At 53.0% G+C, this 21,781-nt stretch overlaps 1 protein-coding gene and 1 non-coding gene across 2 annotated transcripts in view; both read right to left on the reverse strand.

Annotated features, from left to right (window-relative positions):
- Positions 1-21,781, reverse strand: part of LOC129718434 (integrator complex subunit 7-like) — a 1,119,499-nt gene that overhangs the window by 222,148 nt on the left and 875,570 nt on the right. The gene's annotated exons all lie outside the window — the stretch shown is intronic.
- On the reverse strand, positions 18,216-18,368 carry LOC129719311 (5.8S ribosomal RNA). Its single transcript, XR_008727199.1, has one exon. It is a non-coding gene; the product is annotated as a 5.8S ribosomal RNA (ribosomal RNA).

Below are 21,781 nucleotides of genomic sequence, written 5' to 3' on the forward strand. Positions count from 1 at the left end.
AATCTACTGGCCATGCAGTGTACGACACCGAACCGCGTGGTGCCGTGGTGGTAGCGTAAGAAGCTTCACAAGGTTAGCTGCGATGCTACTTGACTGCTCGATGTCAGTAAGGCGTACTTTTTCGATATCAACCTTAGTGTTGGGGCTTGCCAATCTGCTGGCTAGGATTCGGAGGATTTTCTTCCGTATACGGAGACACGGCCCAGAAAGGCTTCAGACTGGTCTTTCACACCAGCGGTTCAAACACCACGGAATAATATGGCCTTCTTCCCGTCAAATTCAGATTGGCGATATCAAGTAAAAAGAAACGCACAGGCCTTGTAGAGTGCAAAAATTTGATCCGTCTTCTTTTGAGGTTTATTCGGTACTGTCCTTACATTACAAAATACTAACTATCATTTATAATCTATCACCTATCTATCGATCTTCGTGTGACAACGCGTTCATACTCTCGTTCTCTTATCAGTGGATGAATTTTAGATGTGTTTCATTGTAATAGTATCGTATCTTTAGGGTGATTCATTTAACTAGTTTTAGTTATACTGTAGCGTAAGTAATTAGGATAAATTTAAGCATTTAGCGTTAGGTTTAGATTAAAATTTAGTTTAATTAAATTCAAATTTGATATTAAACTCTAAGTAACTAATATTATATATGAATTTTGTACACTTAGGCTCAGACACCCACCTTTAAAATTGGCATCCAGTGGTCTCCGCAGAAGAAGGCGGAGACGGATGCGGCGAAGTCTGGAGGTGGAAAAACGGCGAATCCGTCGGTGTCCACACCAGACATCTCGGTAGACGGTCCCTTGCTAGTCAAGGCCGTCGAAAGGTGTATGGACACGCGGCCAAGAGTGGCGGCGCTGTCTGAACAACTCGATGCCATAATCGAGTTCTTGGCGAACAGGCGAAACATCGCTGGCGACCTGAAGCAGAGCCTCCTCCTGCTTCGGAGCACCATTGATGAAGCCAGAAAGGAGCACGAAGAACTCGTAGCTCGGGTGAAGACGGCCGAGAAAGCGGCCAGGACCGGGAGGGCGACTGCATCTAAAGAGGTGCAGACAGACGCCCCCTCGTTCGCGTCGGTCTGCTCCACGGGGCAGGTCGCTAAGCGAACGAGGCAGTCCCCGGGGGAAACGGCCCCCGGGAACACCAAGAAACGATTGGTCGTGCTACTCCCACGGGAACACACGCCAACCGGTTCAAGGTCCACCGCGGAAAAGGCACAGGTGGAGGCTACGGGCAACCCTTGGACTACCGTAGAGGGTAGGAAGCGTCGGGAAGGTGCGACGCGACATGATGGCGGAGCGGCCAGAGGACCAAAAAAGGTCAAAAAGGCGCGGAGTAGGAGTGATGTCCTCATACTCAAGACGGATGGGTCGAAGTACTCAGAAGTCTTGAAGAAGATGAGGGGGGAAACCCAGCTCAAGGATCTGGGGGCGGATGTGCGGAGTATCCGCCGATCTCGCACTGGCGAGATGATACTTGAGCTCCGGAAGGACGCCAAGAACAAGGGGGCTACCTACAAAACGGTAGCTGAAAAGGTCCTAGGGAAGGAGGTGCAAGTGCGGGCACTCACCTCAGAAGTGACTCTCCAGCTTAAAAACCTGGACGAAATCACTGAGGGGTGCGACATTGCACAAGCCCTAAAAGCGAAGTGCGGGGTGGAGGTGGCTAAGGAGTCAATCCGCCTCCGCAAAGGTCCGGCGGGGACCCAGATAGCTACCTTCCGACTAGCGTCGGCGGACGCTAACCTGGCCCTGAAAGAGGGCAAGTTGAAGGTCGGCTGGTCTGTATGTCCTCTGGGCATACTACAGCAACCAGACATTTGCTTCCGGTGCTTTGAGGGCGGACATAAGTCCTGGACCTGCAAGGGGCCCGATAGGAGCCAGCTGTGCAGGCGTTGTGGAGATGCAGGCCATAAAGCAAAGGACTGTGGGGAGTCTCCCAAGTGCATGGTATGTTCCGGGAAACGGGACGCCAAACACTTTATGGGAGGCCCCAGGTGCCCATCCGGTAAGCCGGCTGCGAAACCACGGGCGTAAGGGTGACGCAACTGAACCTGAACCATTGCTTCGCGGCTCAGCAGCTGCTACACCAAGCAGCCACTGAGTCGTTGTCGGACATCGCCGTCATATCGGATCCCTACCGCATCCCTCCCGGAAACGGTAATTGGGTTGCGGATAAGTCCAGTTTGGCGGCCATATGTACGACGAGCAAGTTCCCGGTTCAGGAGGTTGTCTCAACCTCAGAAGAAGGGTACGTAGTTGCTAAGGTAAACGGAGTGTTCTACTGCAGTTGCTATGCTCCGCCACGTTGGTCTACCGAAAGGTTCACCCAGATGGTCGACCTCCTATCCATGGAGCTAACGGGCCTAACGCCGTTGGTGGTGGCGGGCGACTTCAACGCTTGGGCTGTTGAGTGGGGAAGTCGCTTCACGAACCAGAGGGGCCAGATCCTGTTGGGGGCTTTTGCAAAGCTCAACCTAGATCTGGCCAACGTTGGGAACAAAAGTACATTTAGCAGAAATGGTGCGGAGTCGATCATCGATGTGACGTTCTCCAGCCCAGGACTGATCAAGAACTGGAGGGTAGACGATGGCTACACTAATAGCGACCACCAGGCGGTCTGTTATAGTGTAGACAACAACGAGAGGCGGCAAGCGACGGGTAGAGCCAACACTCCGACCGTTCGCGGGTGGAAGACATCGCACTTTGATGCCGAGGTATTCGAAGAGGCAATGATAAGGGAGCGCGAGGGGGGCAGTTGGCTCCGCCCGACTGCTGACCAACTAGTTGCTATGCTATCGCGGGCGTGCGACGCCACCATGCCTAGGACTCGCCAACCTAGGAATGGAAAGCCACCGGTTTACTGGAGGACGGACGCGATAGCCGACCTTCGCAGTGCGTGCCTCCGTGCAAGACGGAGGATGCAGCGTGTGCGAAACGAAGAAGAGAGGACAGAGCGCCGCGCAGCATTCAGTTTGGCAAGATCGATGCTAAAGAGTGCGATAAAGGCCAGCAAGAGGGCCTGCTTCGATAGGCTATGTGCGAGTGCCAATACAAATCCGTGGGGTGACGCCTACAGGATCGTAATGGCCAAGACTAAAGGCGCGCTGGCGCCTGCAGAGCGATCACCAGCGATGCTGGAGCGTATCATCGAAGGACTCTTTCCACGCCACGAGCCAAGTCCTTGGCCTCCGGCAGTCGAGTCTCACGTCCGACGTTCCAGTATCTCAGACATAGACCAGAGATGGTCGGCCAACCTGCCGAGCATCCAATCCGTGAGCGACGACAGCCGTGTCGAGGCAGGGGAGGAGGCAAGGGTTACGAATGAGGAACTCATCGTGATCGCCAAATCCCTAAAGGTGAGCAAGGCACCGGGACCGGATGGTATCCCTAACCTGGCGATCAGGCTGGCGATAAAAACGGCCCCCGGGCTGTTCAGGGCAGTCATGCAGAGGTGCCTGGATGACTGTCTCTTTCCGGACAGGTGGAAGCGGCAGAGACTGGTCTTATTGCCGAAGGCTGGGAAACCGCCAGGGGACCCATCGGCATATAGGCCTATCTGCCTGCTGGACACCGCGGGCAAGGTGCTTGAGAGGATCATCCTCAACAGACTGGTGAGGTACACGGAGGGTGTACACGGTCTGGCAAGTAACCAGTTCGGCTTCCGGAAGGGCAGGTCCACGCTGGACGCAATCTCTTCCGTCATCAAGACGGCGGAGGTAGCAATCCAGCGCAAGAGAAGGGGAATACGCTACTGCGCAATCGTCACGCTCGACGTGAAGAATGCGTTCAATAGTGCCAGTTGGGACTCCATAGCGCTCGCGCTTAGGAGCATCCATGTACCGGTGTCGCTGTACAAGATTCTGAAAAATTATTTCCAGAATCGAGTACTTGTTTACGACACAGAGGAGGGTCAGAAGAGCGTCCCAATTACCGCAGGAGTTCCGCAAAGTTATATCCTGGGCCCGGTGTTGTGGAATGTCATGTATGACGGAGTGTTAAAACTCAAGTTCCCTGACATAACGCTGGAGGTTTACGGCGAGTCTATCGAGGAGGTCGAGTTGACGGCCGCGCACTGTATACGCAAGGTCGAGGACTGGATGCGCTCCAGGAAACTGGAGCTCGCGCATCATAAGACGGAGGTCACGGTTGTGAACAACCGTAAATCGGAGCAACAGGCGGTGGTCAGAGTCGGAGACTGCACCATCACCTCGAAGCGATCCCTGAAGCTCTTGGGGGTTATGGTGGACGACAAGCTCACGTTCGGGAGTCACGTCGACTATGCCTGTAAGAGGGCCTCATCGGCTATTGCAGCACTATCTCGTATGATGTCCAATAGCTCAGCGGTTTATGGCAGCAAGCGAAGACTTCTTGCCAGCGTGGTTTCGTCCATACTTAGGTATGGTGGGCCAGTGTGGTCCAGAGCGCTAGGTACTAACAGTTACCGTGGTAAACTGGAAAGTACCTACAGGCTCATGTGCCTGAGAGTTGCGAGTGCGTATCGTACGGTGTCATACGATGCAATCTGTGTCTTGTCCGGCATGATGCCTATCAGCATCGCCATCAAGGAGGACAGAGAGTGTTTCGACCAACGTGACACAAGGGGCATACGAGGTACCAGAAGGTCATTCTCGATGCTCCGCTGGCAGCGGGAATGGTCCAACTCCACAAAGGGCAGATGGACGCACCGACTCATACCGGAGATATCCGGCTGGGTCGGGAGACGACATGGTGAAGTGAACTTCCACCTGACACAAATCCTGTCAGGCCATGGTTGTTTCAGGCAATATCTGCACAGGTTCGGACACGCGGTGTCCCCCATGTGTCCCGAGTGCGTGGAGGAGGAGGAGACTGCTGAGCATGTCTTCTTCGTATGCCCCCGTTTCGCAAGAGCGAGGAGCAACATGATGGCTGTGAGCGGGCCTGGCACTACTCCGGACAATCTAGTCCGGAGGATGTGCGACGACCCGGACATCTGGAACGCGGTCTGTGCGGCCGCCTCTCAGATTGTTCTGGAGCTGCAACGTGTGTGGCGGGTCAACCACCAACACGCCAGTGGTAGCTAATTACCAGTCTCCAGGTAGTTAGCTAGGAGGTTATAAAAGTAAAGAGGGTGCATCACGCACAAAAGCCACTCCCCGACGTAATACTTAACCGTCGTTCCGGGAAGACCAGGGCTGGAGACTGGAGGGGTTTTAGTGGGTCGGGACAGGGATCAGTAGGTGTCTGGGCGAGTGTAACTACCCCAGCATCTCTCCCCTAGTCTCATCCCCACACCCTGAGTTCTCTTCTCAGGTGTCTGTTTGCAGATTTCCCCGCCACCTTTAAAAAAAAAAAAAAAAACCCACCTATAAATACGAAAATGTATAATAATTACAGAGTTCGACAGTTTTTTGCGCACACCTGGGAAGACAAAACACCAAAACTGAGTATCCAAACACCCGGACTGTGGTGTATGTCTGCTTTTACCCATGCTGAGCAACCTTAAGCTGAACAGCTAAAGCCCTTGGTCTCCCCGGGACCGCCGTTAGGCATTACTTCAGGGAGAGGGCCCGTCGTGCTTTTCGCACTTACCTCTATGGGTAGCAGAGCAGCCTATACAGGCCAGTTAGTTAACCATTAACTAACTGGGGCAAATCGATCGAAAATACTAACGATCTGTGATGCGGCCGTGATGACCGCATCCCAGATATCCCTATTTTTGCACATCCTACGCACGATGTTCTCTGGCGTGGTGTCCATCCCACTTATTGCCAGCATTTCGTACCGTATCCGCTCGAAACGCGGACATGTGAAGAACACATGCTCCGCGTTTTCTTCCGCATCCGTACAAGCGGGGCACATAGGGGACTCGGCGTACCCGAACCTATGCAGGTACTGCCTAAAGCAGCCATGGCCTGACAGGATCTGTGTCAGATGGAAGGTTACTTCCCCATGGCGCCTATTAATCCAGCATGCTAACTCTGGAATGAGTCGGTGTGTCCATCTACCTTTTGTAGTGTTGGACCACTCCCGCTGCCACCTGGCCATTTGAGATGACCGTATGGTGTTGCGTATACCCCTCGTGTCGCGTTGGTCGAAGCACTCTACATCCTCTTTGACGATGATGCTGATAGGCATCATGCCAGCCAGGACGCAAACCACCTCGTACGACACTGTTCGGTATGCACACGCGACCCTTAGGCACATTAGCCTGTACGTACTCTCGAGTTTGCCGCGATGGCAGGAGGTACTCAACATCTTGGACCACACTGGTCCTCCATACCTGAGTATGGACGTGGTCACGCTAGCAAGGACTTTGCGCCTGCTGCTACGGACCGCCGAGCTGTTTGCCATCATGCGAGATAGCGCTGCCACAGCCATGGAAGTTTTCCTGCAGGTATACTCGACGTGGCTCCCAAACGTGAGCTTGTCGTCGATCATAGCCCCCAGAAGCTTCAGCGAGCGTATTGATGCGATAGTGCATGCACCAGCACTGTTTACCCCGTTTACCGGTGCATACCAGACACTTGGGAGTTGCACCGCAGTCCCGTGCCTTGTGGCCTGTGCCACCACAGCGGCGGCATAAATTGGACCTGTCGGGCCCTTTGCACGACCAGGATTTATGCCCCCGCTTAAAGCAACTGAAGCAAACGTCAGGCTGTTGGAAGGTGCCCAGAGGGCAGACCAACCAACCTACCTCCAACGTGGCCTTCTTCAGGGCCTTGTTACCCTCCGCTAGTGGGAGCTTTCTGGTAGCAACCTGGGAGCCGGCCGGGTCCCTGCGGAGACGAACTGCCTCTGCGGTCACTACCACTCCACACTCTCGCTCGAAAGCTTGTGCTATATCACACTCTTCGGTGATCTCGTGCAGGTTTTTAAGCTGGAGAGTCACTTCAGGAGTGAGGGCTCGGGTTTGAACCTCCTCGCGTATCACTTCCTGGGCCGTCTTTTTATTGGCACAGCCCTTGCCCTTCGCCTCTTTGCGGAGTTCGAGGATCATCTCGCCGGTGCGTGACCGACGAATTGACCTGACATCCGCGCCGAGGTCTTTGAGCTTGGATTCGCCTCTCATGGCCTTCAAGACTTCAGCGTACTTAGACGCATCCGTCTTAAAAATGAGCGGGTCACCCTTGCTCCGCCTATTCGCCCCTTGCGGCTTCTTATTGCGGTCGCCGCGCTTCGCGCGTCGTTCCCGATTCTGCCGCTTTTTGTTCACCACGCTGGTCCAATCCATGGCTTCGCCGTTTGCCGGTTCTTTGCTCGGCTGGACGACGGGCCAGCTTCCTGGCTGTCACCGAACAACCGCCTTCATTGCGTCCTTGGGGCCGATTCCCCCGGAGATCCTCTCCCACGTTTGCCAGTCGGTTCAGTTGAACAGACTTCGGCAAACGATGCTGCCGCTGTTTGTAAGTATTTAGACACAGCTGCAGCACTCCCTTTTTTAGGCTGGTTAAGCCTCGCCTCTAGCGCGAGTGCCTTGCTTTCGGCATCGTTAGCCCGTTTAAGGGCTTGCGAAAGCTCGGATTTTGCGCTGCAAATGTTCATACGTAGCAACAGAAGACATTGCTTCAAGTCTTTTGATATGTTGCTACGTTCGTCCGTAAACTTGAGTATTTCATCAAGTTGTACGAACACCGTCTCCACGCTCGGGAACTTGTTCATGTGGTTTTCTACCGCAGAGAGTAGCATAGCCCCAGATATCTGTTCCCGCTCCTTGGTGTTTCCACCCTGCCTCCTTGGTGTTTCCACCACCCCAGTTTTAGGTGTTTCCACCTTGCCGCCGGTCTTCGCCGTTCCGGTTGGTGCTGGCTTAGGCGTGCCCGCCTTTGCCCCAACTCGGAACTCCCCTGTCGGTGTCGCAAAGGGTGTACCAACCTGTGCGCCGCCTTTATCGGCATCCGCCAGTCTCGGTGGAGACCGGGCGATGCCCCGCCTGGCAAACGGGTTTACTAACCCGTCCGACCCATCCATTACCTTCGCCTCTTCGTCAACTTTAAAGGAAAACATTTTGGTTAAAAGGGTCCCCCTTCCAGCCGTTATTCTTGGTCATGGTGGAGTGGTCGCCTATATGGTCCCATGGTGGCCTATGCCGGAGCAGTGAGGTCATGGCTAGTGAAGGTCGTCATAGCCCCTCATGAGCAACTATGACGCCTTCCGACCGGCGTAAGTCAGGAAAGGGCATCTGATCCCACTCCTGATTCCCATCAGGCAATGATGGCGGAACGTACTGGAAGGCCTTCCAGGTTTTACGGAACGGAGACCCCTGCGGCCATATGCCACCTCGCCGTTTCAAGCCGTTGTCACACGACTTTACTAAGGGAGCTCGGTGCAGGTGCCAGCCCAACGTCGTGGTATAAAATCGTATTCCCTCTCAAAAACCTAAAACACAGCGACCAGTACACCATAATTGGGACCTTACTGGTATCAGCCACAATAGGCAGGTTAGTGCATTTGGGTAATGGGAGCGGCACTACACGCTCCGTCGAAGCTGCTTACTGGTGGCCGTGGCTTCTACGGGGAATCGACTGCCCAATGCCCGAAACCCCACCACTCCCTAAGCAAGCTCCCGCTGCCGGTCCGGGACTAATCGATGCTATCACACACCCATCGGTGGTCACACAGCGCGTGCATGGCCTCGACGGTCGCCAGGCGTCGACCCGTCGTGTCCTGCAGTTCGGCCAAAAGGGTAGTCTGAGAGGATCGAAACATACACCTCTCTGCAACTCGCAACTCCCAGCCTGTAAACCTATCGTTTGTAGGGGGTCTCAGGTATCGAAATCATATATTGATGCTTAGCAGCGCCACCGACATTCCAGTATCTCAGACACTAGTCGTATGGCGCCGCGCAAGGGCTCTGTCTGATGAGAGCAGCAATAAGATGCCAACGTGGTAATCACACTAGCAGATCTTGTAGGTTTCTAGGCCACATGATCAACGACCACCTATAGGAGGCACTGTCAGCTCAGTTTGGTTACGACCTTAGAGGCGTTCAGGCATAATCCAACGAACGTAGCGTTATACCATAGTCCGGTCGAACTAGTATTGTGCCATTGGTTCGCACCTGTGGTTCCTCTCGTACTGCACAGGAGTTCCGTTCAGACAGCGGCTACGCATACATTAGTAGGGTAAAACTAACCTGTCTCACGACGGTCTAAACCCAGCTCACATTCCCTTGAAAGGGTGAACAATCCTACGCTTTGTGAATTTTGCTTCACAATGATAGGAAGAGCCGACATCGAAGGATCAAAAAGCCACGTCGCTATGAACGCTTGGCGGCCAGTTATCCCTGTGGTAACTTTTCTGACACCTCTTGCTAAAAACTCTTAAAAACAAAAGGATCGTGAGGCCTAGCTTTCGCTGTCTCAATATATACTGAACATCGAGATCAAGCCAGCTTTTGTCCTTATGTTCAGCATGTGGTTTCTGTCCTCACTGAGCTGACCTTTGAACACCTCCGTTATTGTTTTGGAGATGTACCGCCCCAGTCAAACTCCGCACCTGGCACTGTCCATGACTTGGAGTATTCAGATGTCTTACAGACATTGGCGTACTGTATGAAAGTTGAGCTGCGTCCTTACCGCTCATGAGCAGGGTTCTACTACCGGGAACCGACACACCGCCATACCCAGCAACAAAGCCACGCACGCCAGATGCCGAGCCCGTTTCGAATCTCCCGCTAGGACATGGAACGGCGAGGCTCGACAGGCTCCGTCTTCTACATTATAGCCAGGAATGACGACATGACTGAACGCTGAACAGGAAACCTTATGCCGAGAGGTAGTAATAACCCCAGCACCTGTTCCAGCTAATCATGTAAGTAAGACAACCGTAAAAGTAGTGGTATCTCATTGACGCCGGAGAGCTAATATTTTACCTCGGCTCCCGCCTATTCTGCACCTCTTATATCACCTTACAATGCCAGACTAGAGTCAAGCTCAACAGGGTCCTCTTTCCCCGCTAGTGTTTCAAAGCCCGTTCCCTTGGCTGTGGTTTCGCTAGATAGTAGATAGGGACAGAGGGAATCTCGTTAATCCATTCATGCGCGTCATTAATTAGATGACGAGGCATTTGGCTCCCTTAAGAGAGTCATAGTTACACCCGCCGTTTACCCGCGCTTGCTTGAATTTCTTCACGTTGACATTCAGAGCACTGGGCAGAAATCACATTGTGTCAACACCTGCGAAGGCCTTCACAATGCTATGTTTTAATTAGACAGTCGGATTCCCTCAGCCGTGCCAGTTCCGAATTGACTGTTTATTGATGACTACAGCCCAAGCCAGGAGCCATAGCGGGCACGCGTACACGAGTGCACACGGCCACACCTGGACGGCCGGGAGTGCCCAGCCACCCCAGTCTTCAGAGCCAATCCTTATCCCGAAGTTACGGATCTGCCGACTTCCCTACATTAATCTATCGACTAGAGACTCTAAACTTTGGAGACCTGTTGCGGATTCGGTACAATCTGTTGAGAGTTTGCGTACTCCAGTCTTCGATTTTCAAGGTCCAAGAAGGGAATATCGACACAGCAACTTGATGCCATGCTCTACCAGCCTGTCCAACCATATCTCTCTATGAAAGACTTCCATGGCTAGTATGTAGACTGCTAGTAGACTGTTAAACAGGAAAGAAAACTCTTCCGATACCTCTTGTTGGCGTCTCGAAGGAAAGGATTCATGTTGCCATGATTTCAAAGGCGCTACCGTTCCCGGTGTGCACGCCAATGCAAACGTCTACTCAACAGGCTCCGGAATTGTAACCGGGTTCCCTTTCGCCCGCTCAATATATACTAGTGGATGTTGCATCACCGCATGTGTGTATTTGATTAAATGCCTAATATATATCAGGTTTCCCAAAGAGCTTAGGATTGGCTAACTCGTGTTCAACTGCTGTTAACACGAAACCCTCCTCCACTTCAGTCATCCAAGATCTCATTCGAATATTTGCTACTACCACCAAGATCTGTGCTAGTGGCCTTCGACGCGCACCACCAGACTCTCCTACTCACTGACGTCTCAATGTATAGGCAAACGACTTAAGCGCCATCCATTTTAAGGGCTAATTGCTTAGGCAGATGAGTTGTTACACACTCCTTAGCGGATGACAAGTTCCATGTCCACCGTCATGCTGTCTGTAGCAATCAACACCTTTCATGATGCGTCGTTTATTTAGGCGCCGTAACATTACGTTTGGTTCATCCCACAGCACCAGTTCTGGCAGAGCTGCATGCCACCACGGGTCGGCGCGTGGCGACCGCCGAGGTCACGTTATATGAGGGCGACCGCTGACAGTACCTAACAGCCCTGGACCAGCAGCGGGAGATTGCTTAGGGGTGGTGAGGGTCGGACACTGGGCCGTCGACTCCTCGTAAATGCCACAATTATCCGGAAGCATCTCTGACGGAGCGAGTTGTGCCGCTCCCATCAACCAAATGCACTCCCCCGTCCATTGGGGCCGACACCAGTAAGGTCCCAATTATGGCAACTGGCAGCGAACGAAACGGATTCGAGTCGGATACGCTAAGGAACCACGACCAAGGGCTGGCACCTGCATCGAGCTCCCTTAGTAAAGTCGCGTGACAGCGGCTTGAAACGGCGAGATGGTACCCGGTGCAGGGGTCTCCGTCCCGTAAAACCTGGCAGGCCTTCCAGTACGTTCCGCGTCCATTGCCTGGTGGGAATCAGGCAGAGAAGGATCAGATGGGGGGGAACTAGTCCTAGGACAAGATGCCCCTTTCCTGACTTACGCGGGCGGGGGCGTCATAGTGCTCATAAGGTACTATGGCGACCCCCCTTACCCATGGCCTCACTGCTTCGGCATAGATTACCATGGGACCATACAAGCGACTTCTCATCTATGGACAAGGATAGCGGCTGGAAGGGGGACCCAATTAACAAAAATGAGCTCGAAGAACCAAAAAGAGACGGGTGCGGAGGGGTTACCAAATCCCTTCGCACGAGGTGGCATCCAGCGGTCTCCGCAGAAGAAGGCGGAGACGGATGCGGCGAAGTCTGGAGGTGGAAAAACGGCGAATCCGTCGGTGTCCACACCAGACATCTCGGTGGACGGTCCCTTGCTAGTCAAGGCCGTCGAAAGGTGCATGGACACGCGGCCAAGAGTGGCGGCGCTGTCTGAACAACTCGATGCCATAATCGAGTTCTCGGCGAACAGGCGAAACATCGCTGGCGACCTGAAGCAGAGCCTCCTCCTGCTTCGGAGCACCATTGATGAAGCCAGAAAGGAGCACGAAGAACTCGTAGCTCGGGTGAAGGCGGCCGAGAAAGCGGCCAGGACCGGGAGGGCGACTGCATCTAAAGAGGTGCAGACAGACGCCCCCTCGTTCGCGTCGGTCTGCTCCACGGGGCAGGTTGCTAAGCGAACGAGGCAGTCCCCGGGGGAAACGGCCCCCGGGAACACCAAGAAACGATTGGTCGTGCTACTCCCACGGGAACACACGCCAACCGGTTCAAGGTCCACCGCGGAAAAGGCACAGGTGGAGGCTACGGGCAACCCTTGGACTACCGTAGAGGGTAGGAAGCGTCGGGAAGGTGCGACGCGACATGATGGCGGAGCGGCCAGAGGACCAAAAAAGGTCAAAAAGGCGCGGAGTAGGAGTGATGCCCTCATACTCAAGACGGATGGGTCGAAGTACTCAGAAGTCTTGAAGAAGATGAGGGGGGAAACCCAGCTCAAGGATCTGGGGGCGGATGTGCGGAGTATCCGCCGATCTCGCACTGGCGAGATGATACTTGAGCTCCGGAAGGACGCCAAGAACAAGGGGGCTACCTACAAAACGGTAGCTGAAAAGGTCCTAGGGAAGGAGGTTCAAGTGCGGGCACTCACCTCAGAAGTGACTCTCCAGCTTAAAAACCTGGACGAAATCACTGAGGGGTGCGACATTGCACAAGCCCTAAAAGCGAAGTGCGGGGTGGAGGTGGCTAAGGAGTCAATCCGCCTCCGCAAAGGCCCGGCGGGGACCCAGATAGCTACCTTCCGACTACCGTCGGCGGACGCTAACCTGGCCCTGAAAGAGGGCAAGTTGAAGGTCGGCTGGTTTGTATGTCCTCTGGGCATACTCGAGCAACCAGACATTTGCTTCTGGTGCTTCGAGGGCGGACATAAGTCCTGGACCTGCAAGGGGCCCGATAGGAGCCAGCTGTGCAGGCGTTGTGGAGATGCAGGCCATAAAGCAAAGGACTGTGGGGAGTCTCCCAAGTGCATGGTATGTTCCGGGAAACGGGACGCCAAACACTTTATGGGAGGCCCCAGGTGCCCATCCGGTAAGCCGGCTGCGAAACCACGGGCGTAAGGGTGACGCAACTGAACCTGAACCATTGCTTCGCGGCTCAGCAGCTGCTACACCAAGCAGCCACCGAGTCGTTGTCGGACATCGCCGTCATATCGGATCCCTACCGCATCCCTCCCGGAAACGGTAATTGGGTTGCGGATAAGTCCAGTTTGGCGGCCATATGTACGACGAGCAAGTTCCCGGTTCAGGAGGTTGTCTCAACCTCAGAAGAAGGGTACGTAGTTGCTAAGGTAAACGGAGTGTTCTACTGCAGTTGCTATGCTCCGCCACGTTGGTCTACCGAAAGGTTCACCCAGATGGTCGACCTCCTATCCATGGAGCTAACGGGCCTAACGCCGTTGGTGGTGGCGGGCGACTTCAACGCTTGGGCTGTTGAGTGGGGAAGTTGCTTCACGAACCAGAGGGGCCAGATCCTGTTGGAGGCTTTTGCAAAGCTCAACCTAGATCTGGCCAACGTTGGGAACAAAAGTACATTTAGCAGAAATGGTGCGGAGTCGATCATCGACGTGACGTTCTCCAGCCCAGGACTGATCAAGAACTGGAGGGTAGACGATGGCTACACTAATAGCGACCACCAGGCGGTCTGTTTTAGTGTAGACAACAACGAGAGGGGGCAAGCGACGGGTAGAGCCAACACTCCGACCGTTCGCGGGTGGAAGACATCGCACTTTGATGCCGAGGTATTCGAAGAGGCAATGAGAAGGGAGCGCGAGGGGGGCAGTTGGCTTCACCCGACTGCTGACCAACTAGTTGCTATGCTATCGCGGGCGTGCGACGCCACCATGCCTAGGACTCGCCAACCTAGGAATGGAAAGCCACCGGTTTACTGGTGGACGGACGCGATAGCCGACCTTCGCAGTGTGTGCCTCCGTGCAAGACGGAGGATGCAGCGTGCGCGAAACGAAGAAGAGAGGACAGAGCGCCGCGCAGCATTCAGTTCGGCAAGATCGATGCTAAAGAGTGCGATAAAGGCCAGCAAGAGGGCCTGCCTCGATAGGCTATGTGCGAGTGCCAATACAAATCCGTGGGGTGACGCCTACAGGATCGTAATGGCCAAGACTAAAGGCGCGCTGGCGCCTGCAGAGCGATCACCAGCGATGCTGGAGCGTATCATCGAGGGACTCTTTCCACGCCACGAGCCAAGTCCTTGGCCTCCGGCGGTCGAGTCTCACGTCCGACGTTCCAGTATCTCAGACATAGACCAGAGATGGTCGGCCAACCTGCCGAGCATCCAATCCGTGAGCGACGACAGCCGTGTCGAGGCAGGGGAGGAGGCAAGGGTTACGAATGAGGAACTCATCGTGATCGCCAAATCCCTAAAGGTGAGCAAGGCACCGGGACCGGAAGGTATCCCTAACCTGGCGATCAGGCTGGCGATAAAAACGGCCCCCGGGCTGTTCAGGGCAGTCATGCAGAGGTGCCTGGATGACTGTCTCTTTCCGGACAGGTGGAAGCGGCAGAGACTGGTCTTATTGCCGAAGGCTGGGAAACCGCCAGGGGACCCATCGGCATATAGGCCTATCTGCCTGCTGGACACCGCGGGCAAGGTGCTTGAGAGGATCATCTTCAACAGACTGGTGAGGTACACGGAGGGTGTACACGGTCTGGCAAGTAACCAGTTCGGCTTCCGGAAGGGCAGGTCCACGCTGGACGCAATCTCTTCCGTCATCAAGACGGCGGAGGTAGCAATCCAGCGCAAGAGAAGGGGAATACGCTACTGCGCAATCGTCACGCTCGACGTGAAGAATGCGTTCAATAGTGCCAGTTGGGACTCCATAGCGCTCGCGCTCAGGAGCATCCATGTACCGGTGTCGCTGTACAAGATTCTGGAAAATTATTTCCAGAATCGAGTACTTGTTTACGACACAGAGGAGGGTCAGAAGTGCGTCCCAATTACCGCAGGAGTTCCGCAAGGTTCTATCCTGGGCCCGGTGTTGTGGAATGTCATGTATGACGGAGTGTTAAAACTCAAGTTCCCTGTAGGGGTTGTGATCGTCGGCTTTGCAGACGACATAACGCTGGAGGTTTACGGCGAGTCTATCGAGGAGGTCGAGTTGACGGCCGCGCACTGTATACGCAAGGTCGAGGACTGGATGCGCTCCAGGAAACTGGAGCTCGCGCACCATAAGACGGAGGTCATGGTTGTGAACAACCGTAAATCGGAGCAACAGGCGGTGGTCAGAGTCGGAGACTGCACCATCACCTCGAAGCGATCCCTGAAGCTCTTGGGGGTTATGGTGGACGACAAGCTCACGTTCGGGAGTCACGTCGACTATGCCTGTAAGAGGGCCTCATCGGCTATTGCAACACTATCTCGTATGATGTCCAATAGCTCAGCGGTTTATGGCAGCAAGCGAAGACTTCTTGCCAGCGTGGTTTCGTCCATACTTAGGTATGGTGGGCCAGTGTGGTCCAGAGCGCTAGGTACTAACAGTTACCGTGGCAAACTGGAAAGTACCTACAGGCTCATGTGCCTGAGAGTTGCGAGTGCGTATCGTACGGTGTCATACGATGCAATATGTGTCTTGTCCGGCATGATGCCTATCAGCATCGCCATCAAGGAGGACAGAGAGTGTTTCGACCAACGTGACACAAGGGGCATACGAGGTACCAGAAGGTCATTCTCGATGCTCCGTTGGCAGAGGGAATGGTCTAATTCCACAAAGGGCAGATGGACGCACCGACTCATACCGGAGATATCCGGCTGGGTCGGGAGACGACATGGCGAAGTGAACTTCCACCTGACACAAATCCTGTCAGGCCATGGTTGTTTCAGGCAATATCTGCACAGGTTCGGACACGCGGTGTCCCCCATGTGTCCCGAGTGCGTGGAGGAGGAGGAGACTGCTGAGCACGTCTTCTTCGTATGCCCCCGTTTCGTAAGAGCGCGGAGCAACATGATGGCTGTGAGCGGGCCTGGCACTACTCCGGACAATCTAGTCCTAGTTAGCTAGGAGGTTATAAGAGTAAAGAGGGTGCATCACGCACAAAAGCCACTTCCCGACGTAATACTTAACAGTCGTTCCGGGAAGACCAGGGCTGGAGACTGGAGGGGTTTTAGTGGGTCGGGACAGGGATAAGTAGGTGTCTGGGGGAGTGTAACTACCCCAGCATCTCTCCCCTAGTCTCATCCCCACACCCTGAGTTCTCTTCTCAGGTGTCTGTTTGCAGATTTCCCCGCCACCTTTAAAAAAAAAAAAAAAAAAAAAAAAACAGCACCAGTTCTGCTTACCAAAACTTGGCCCACTAGGCACAGCGGTATCTTTTACGTCAACTGAGTGGACGCGTCCGCTAGAGGTGCGCTCGTCGTGTTCGCGCAAAACATCAACCAAGAATGTTATCGTACGTACCCATTTATAGTTTGAGAATAGGTTAAGATCATTTCGAACCTTGGGCCTCTAATCATTCGCTTTACCAGATAAGAATAGCATCCGAAACGTTGCGTGCTCCAGCTATCCTGAGGGAAACTTCGGAGGGAACCAGCTACTAGATGGTTCGATTGGTCTTTCACCCCTATGCCCAATTCTGACAATCAATTTGCACGTCAGAACTGCTTCGGTCTTCCATCAGGGTTTCCCCTGACTTCAACCTGATCAGGCATAGTTCACCATCTTTCGGGTCACATCCTGCACACTCGCGGTATGTTATGGCACGGTGGCGGGAAGGCGCGTGCGAACACGTGTCTCCCGCCAACTGCATGCCTTTTATAACACCCGGGGATGGAGGGACGAGCAGGTAGTCTCGTCCGTAATCCCGCAAAACGAGTGAGTTATGTTTTTTACGCCTTTGGTTGTTCATAAAAACACCAGCGCACCTGGGAGGGGCACGCGGCTCACCATTGGCTTGCGCGCAAGATAGACTTCTTGGTCCGTGTTTCAAGACGGGTCCCGAAGGTACCTCGATTTGCTCATTGCCGATCGACAGTCCGCCATAACCAAAAACCGGAGTGTGTATGCATGAAAGCATGCAGGACGGTGTTATTGGAGTATGCAAGAAGGCATACAGGACGGTGTCACGCGTAGGGTCCATCACGTGTCTGACTGCACACCATGTGCGTTAGGCTCCGGCTCGCGACGTAGGCCTTCAGAACTGAACGTCGCTACGGTGGAACTAACAACCAGCACCTAGGGGCAACCTGTCGGACCCGATTTGCTGCCACGGGGGCTACAAGCTGTTTGTAATGGATCGCAATGTCCTCTTGTGGTGGGAGATAAATGCCCCGGGGCGAACCGGGTGGGCCCGGCCCAGCCACAGGTGAATATCTCCGCCTCGGATAATCGAGTTCACCGGGCTTTAGCCCTAGGCAGTTTCACGTACTTTTTGACTCTCTATTCAGAGTGCTTTTCAACTTTCCCTCGCGGTACTTGTTCGCTATCGGTCTCGTGGTGATATTTAGCTTAAGAAGGAGTTTACCTCCCACTTGGTGCTGCACCATCGAGCAACACGACTCCATAGAAAAAATTTTCCAACATCAGCGCCGTTCTACGGGCCTATCACCCTCTATGGGAGTAAAAGCCACGTTCAAGTTGAACTTGAATCGGGACTGATTATGATTATGGCAGATGACAAAATTTCCAGTACACGGAACCAGGCAGACACCGCACCGGGTATCGCCTCTACGCTCCACCCGTTTCGCTCGCAGCTACTCGGGGAATCCTTGTTAGTTTCTTTTCCTCCCCTTATTAATATGCTTAAATTCAGGGGGTAGTCACACATTATTTGAGGCCTACTCATAGATTATTTGCCGTACTGTACTACCTAGACGCAGCAACCGGCACGTTGCCACACTTGGGTAACGGTTGTACATATCGGCATTGTGGGCGAGCACAATGATCTTCAATGTTTTACCACCAATGAAGGTAGGAAAACATCACTACGCATACGTGCGGAGGGTACACGTATAGTTGAATCGATAAATATAGGCACTCAAAAATGTGTACATCATACTGGGTGTATAATATGCAATATGCGTTCAACTAGTCGGTGTTCATGTGTCCTGCAGTTCACATTCTGACGCGCATTTAGCTGCGGTCTTCATCGATCCACGAGCCGAGTGATCCCCTGCCAAGGGTTTTTTTCGCAAAATATCAACAATAGCACAAAACATATCAAAACATAAAAAAAATTACGCACTGTGCCTCCGGCTCGCACCACTAGTCTGAAACGGATTTCGCATGGGACCACTACCATACGCCGAGAGAGACTAACGATGGCCCGTACCACCCGTGCGCACAAGCAGGCAAAGCAAGCGCACGATGACGTAGTAAAGAGCAAAACACTCAATGGTAGGACGTGATTGTTTCTACGCGACGCGCACGCGCAGTGGACCCACGTACTTGAGTCCTATGGCCAGTCGATTCGCACGCTTGCATCAGTAATGATCCTTCCGCAGGTTCACCTACGAAAACCTTGTTACGACTTTAACTTCCTCTAAATCGTCAAGTTCGGTCAACTTCAGCGAGTCAAATGCAATCCGCGAGGGACCAACAAATGTTCACTTCCAGAGACCTCACTAAATAATCCATCGGTAGTAGCGACGGGCGGTGTGTACAAAGGGCAGGGACGTAATCAACGCTAGCTAATGACCAGCACTTACTGGGAATTCCAGGTTCATATGGACCGTTTCAATCCATAATCCCGACTGCAAATGCACCGCACACCCAGTCTTATAGTCGCAGCAATCCAGTGACCTACGATCATTATCCGATGTAGCACCCGTGTTGGACAAAAATAAACTTTGTACGTTTTAACCGCAACAATTTTAATATACGCTAGTGAAGCTGGAATTACCGCGGCTGCTGGCACCAGACTTGCCCTTCACTTGATCCTTGTTGAAGGATTTATGCTCAACTCATTCCAATCATAAGACATCATACAAGAGCCTTATATTGTTATTTCTCGTCACCACCTACCCGAGCCGGGATTGGGTAATTTACGCGCCTGCTGCCTTCCTTGGATGTGGTAGCCATTTCTCAGGCTCCCTCTCCGGAATCAAACCCTGATTCCCCATTACCCGTTGTAACCATGGTAGTCCTCTATACTACCATCAATAGTTGATAGGGTAGGTATTTGAAAGATCTGTCGTCGGTGCTAGACCATACGATCAACAAAATTATCCAGATTTCAACTCAACACGTCACGTAGGACGATTGGTTTGACTAATAATTGCGCAGGTTCCGCGAGGTCCCTGCATTATGCATGTATTAGCTCTAGATTTTCCACAGTTATCCAAGTAACTAGTTCAATGATCTTGTAAATTATAGCTGTTATACTGAGGCTTATGCCGTTTCACATTAAATCTGTTCGTACTTAGACAAGCATGGCTTAACTTTTGAGACAAGCGTATATTACTGGTAGGATCAACCAGAATTCATTTAACTCGCTCACAAACGCTCTGACGTGCCCTGATCGATTGCGGCGTCTTGCAACGCACGCGCTCTCCCAATAGATGTGTCCCTCAAGCGGGCCTTGTGTGCGCATATTACTCATGTGTGTGTATAGTGGTCCCCGTGGTTCTGTGGTTAGCGATGTCGGTCGGCTAGCTCTCACATACGGTTGTGATATCGGGTTCGATTCCCGATCGAGTCGAGCTGGAAATTTTCTCGACTCAGCACTGGGGCACGGTGTTTCGTTGTACTTATTCTACAACACGCAAAATGTGCCGAAAACAATATCGATAACGAATTCTCTTGACTAATCTAGTTGATCGAGACCGCATTAGCCCCCAGGCTAGCGTGCGATATTATTGTTTATTGTGTATATCGCTCCGTACAACCTCACCGCAATGCTTTTCCATCGTATCGTTCAACCTCTTTCGCATTCCATCCGATATACGTGGAATGCGGACATCAGCGAGAACCAAACGCAGTCTATCCGTTCCCGTATATCGGAAGCATAACACTCGTCAAAAGATTCCCACTTTGCGCGCTTACCACACACATTTGTGGGTCGGCATTCTCGGTTGGGGTCATAATACATGCTACTGCCGCTACATTTGTAACGTGGTAGCCGTATAACATTCATACACTTCCCTCTCGAGTGTACAGTGCCCATACGCTGCACTACCATGCACACATATGTATACAGCCCGCCGCAGCGAGCATCAAGTACGCCAAATCTAAGCATCGCCACTTGTACTTACACAAGGCCGGTGTAAAGTACCACACTTCGCCCTTCGAGATGGTAGACGCTTGGGTGTGAGGCTCGCCCACCCATAAACCAAGCTAACCTGACCGTCATATAACGTATAGGACCAGTACGTTGCTGCGCAGGCAGGCATCAGGCACACCAACCGTCAGCCTGCCCACTTGTACTTACACAAGGCCGGTGTAAAGTACCATACTTCGCCCTGCGAGACGATAGACGCCTAGGTGTATGGCTCGCCACCCATAACCTTAGCTAATCTACTGGCCATGCAGTGTACGACACCGGTTCCCCGGTTACCGAACCCGCGTGGTGCTGTGGTGGTAGCGTAAGAAGCTTCACAAGGTTAGCTGCGATGCTACTTGACTGCTCGATGTCAGTAAGGCGTACTTTTTCGATATCAACCTTAGTGTTGGGGCTTGCCAATCTGCTGGCTAGGATTCGGAGGATTTTCTTACGTATACGGAGACACGGTCCAGAAAGGCTTCAGACTGGTCTTTCACACCAGCGGTTCAAACACCACGGAATAATATGGCCTTCTTCCCGTCAAATTCAGATTGGCGATATCAAGTAAAAAGAAACGCACAGGCCTTGTAGAGTGCAAAAATTTGATCCGTCTTCTTTTGGGGTTTATTCGGTACTGTCCTTACATTCTATCATTTATAATCGAATTAGCACTGGCACAGAGTCGTTCGAAACAGGCTCGTTTACTGGCTCTAATTGCGCTCTTAAGCGTTGCTGCGGCACCGCGTTCCGCTCTTTGCTCGCCGGAACGTGCGCGTTGCATTCTCCGTCTTGTACGGAGGCATGCACTACGTAGGCCTGCTATCGTATCGCTCCACCAGTATGTCGGTGGCCTACCCTCTCTAGGCGGACGAGACCTAGGCATCGTGGCGTCGCACGCCCATGACAGCATCGAATTTAGATGGTCCACATCCGGGAGCGGGTCACCCCCTTCGTGCTTCCATCTAATTGCCTGCCCAAAAACATCTGCATCGAAATGCAATGTTTTCCAGCCGTAGAAGAATGGGATATTGGCCCTACTCGCTGCTTGCTTCCGCACGCCTACCTCATAGCGGACCGATTGGTGGTCGCTATTCGTGTAGCTGTCGTCTACCCTCCAGTTCGTGATCAGTCCCGGGCTGCAGAACGTCACATCGATTATCGATTCCGCACTATTTCTACTGTAGGTGCATTTTGTACCAACGTAAGCCAAGTCTAAGTTGAGCTTTGCCAGAGCTTCCAACAAGACCTTTTTTTTTTTTTTTTTTTTTCAAGGTGGCGCGGGGAAATCTGCAAACAGTCAATTGAGAAGAGAACTCAGGATGTGGGGATGAGACTAG

This window comes from Wyeomyia smithii, chromosome 1, assembly GCF_029784165.1.
Source record: "Wyeomyia smithii strain HCP4-BCI-WySm-NY-G18 chromosome 1, ASM2978416v1, whole genome shotgun sequence".
Classification (NCBI taxonomy): domain Eukaryota; kingdom Metazoa; phylum Arthropoda; class Insecta; order Diptera; family Culicidae; genus Wyeomyia; species Wyeomyia smithii.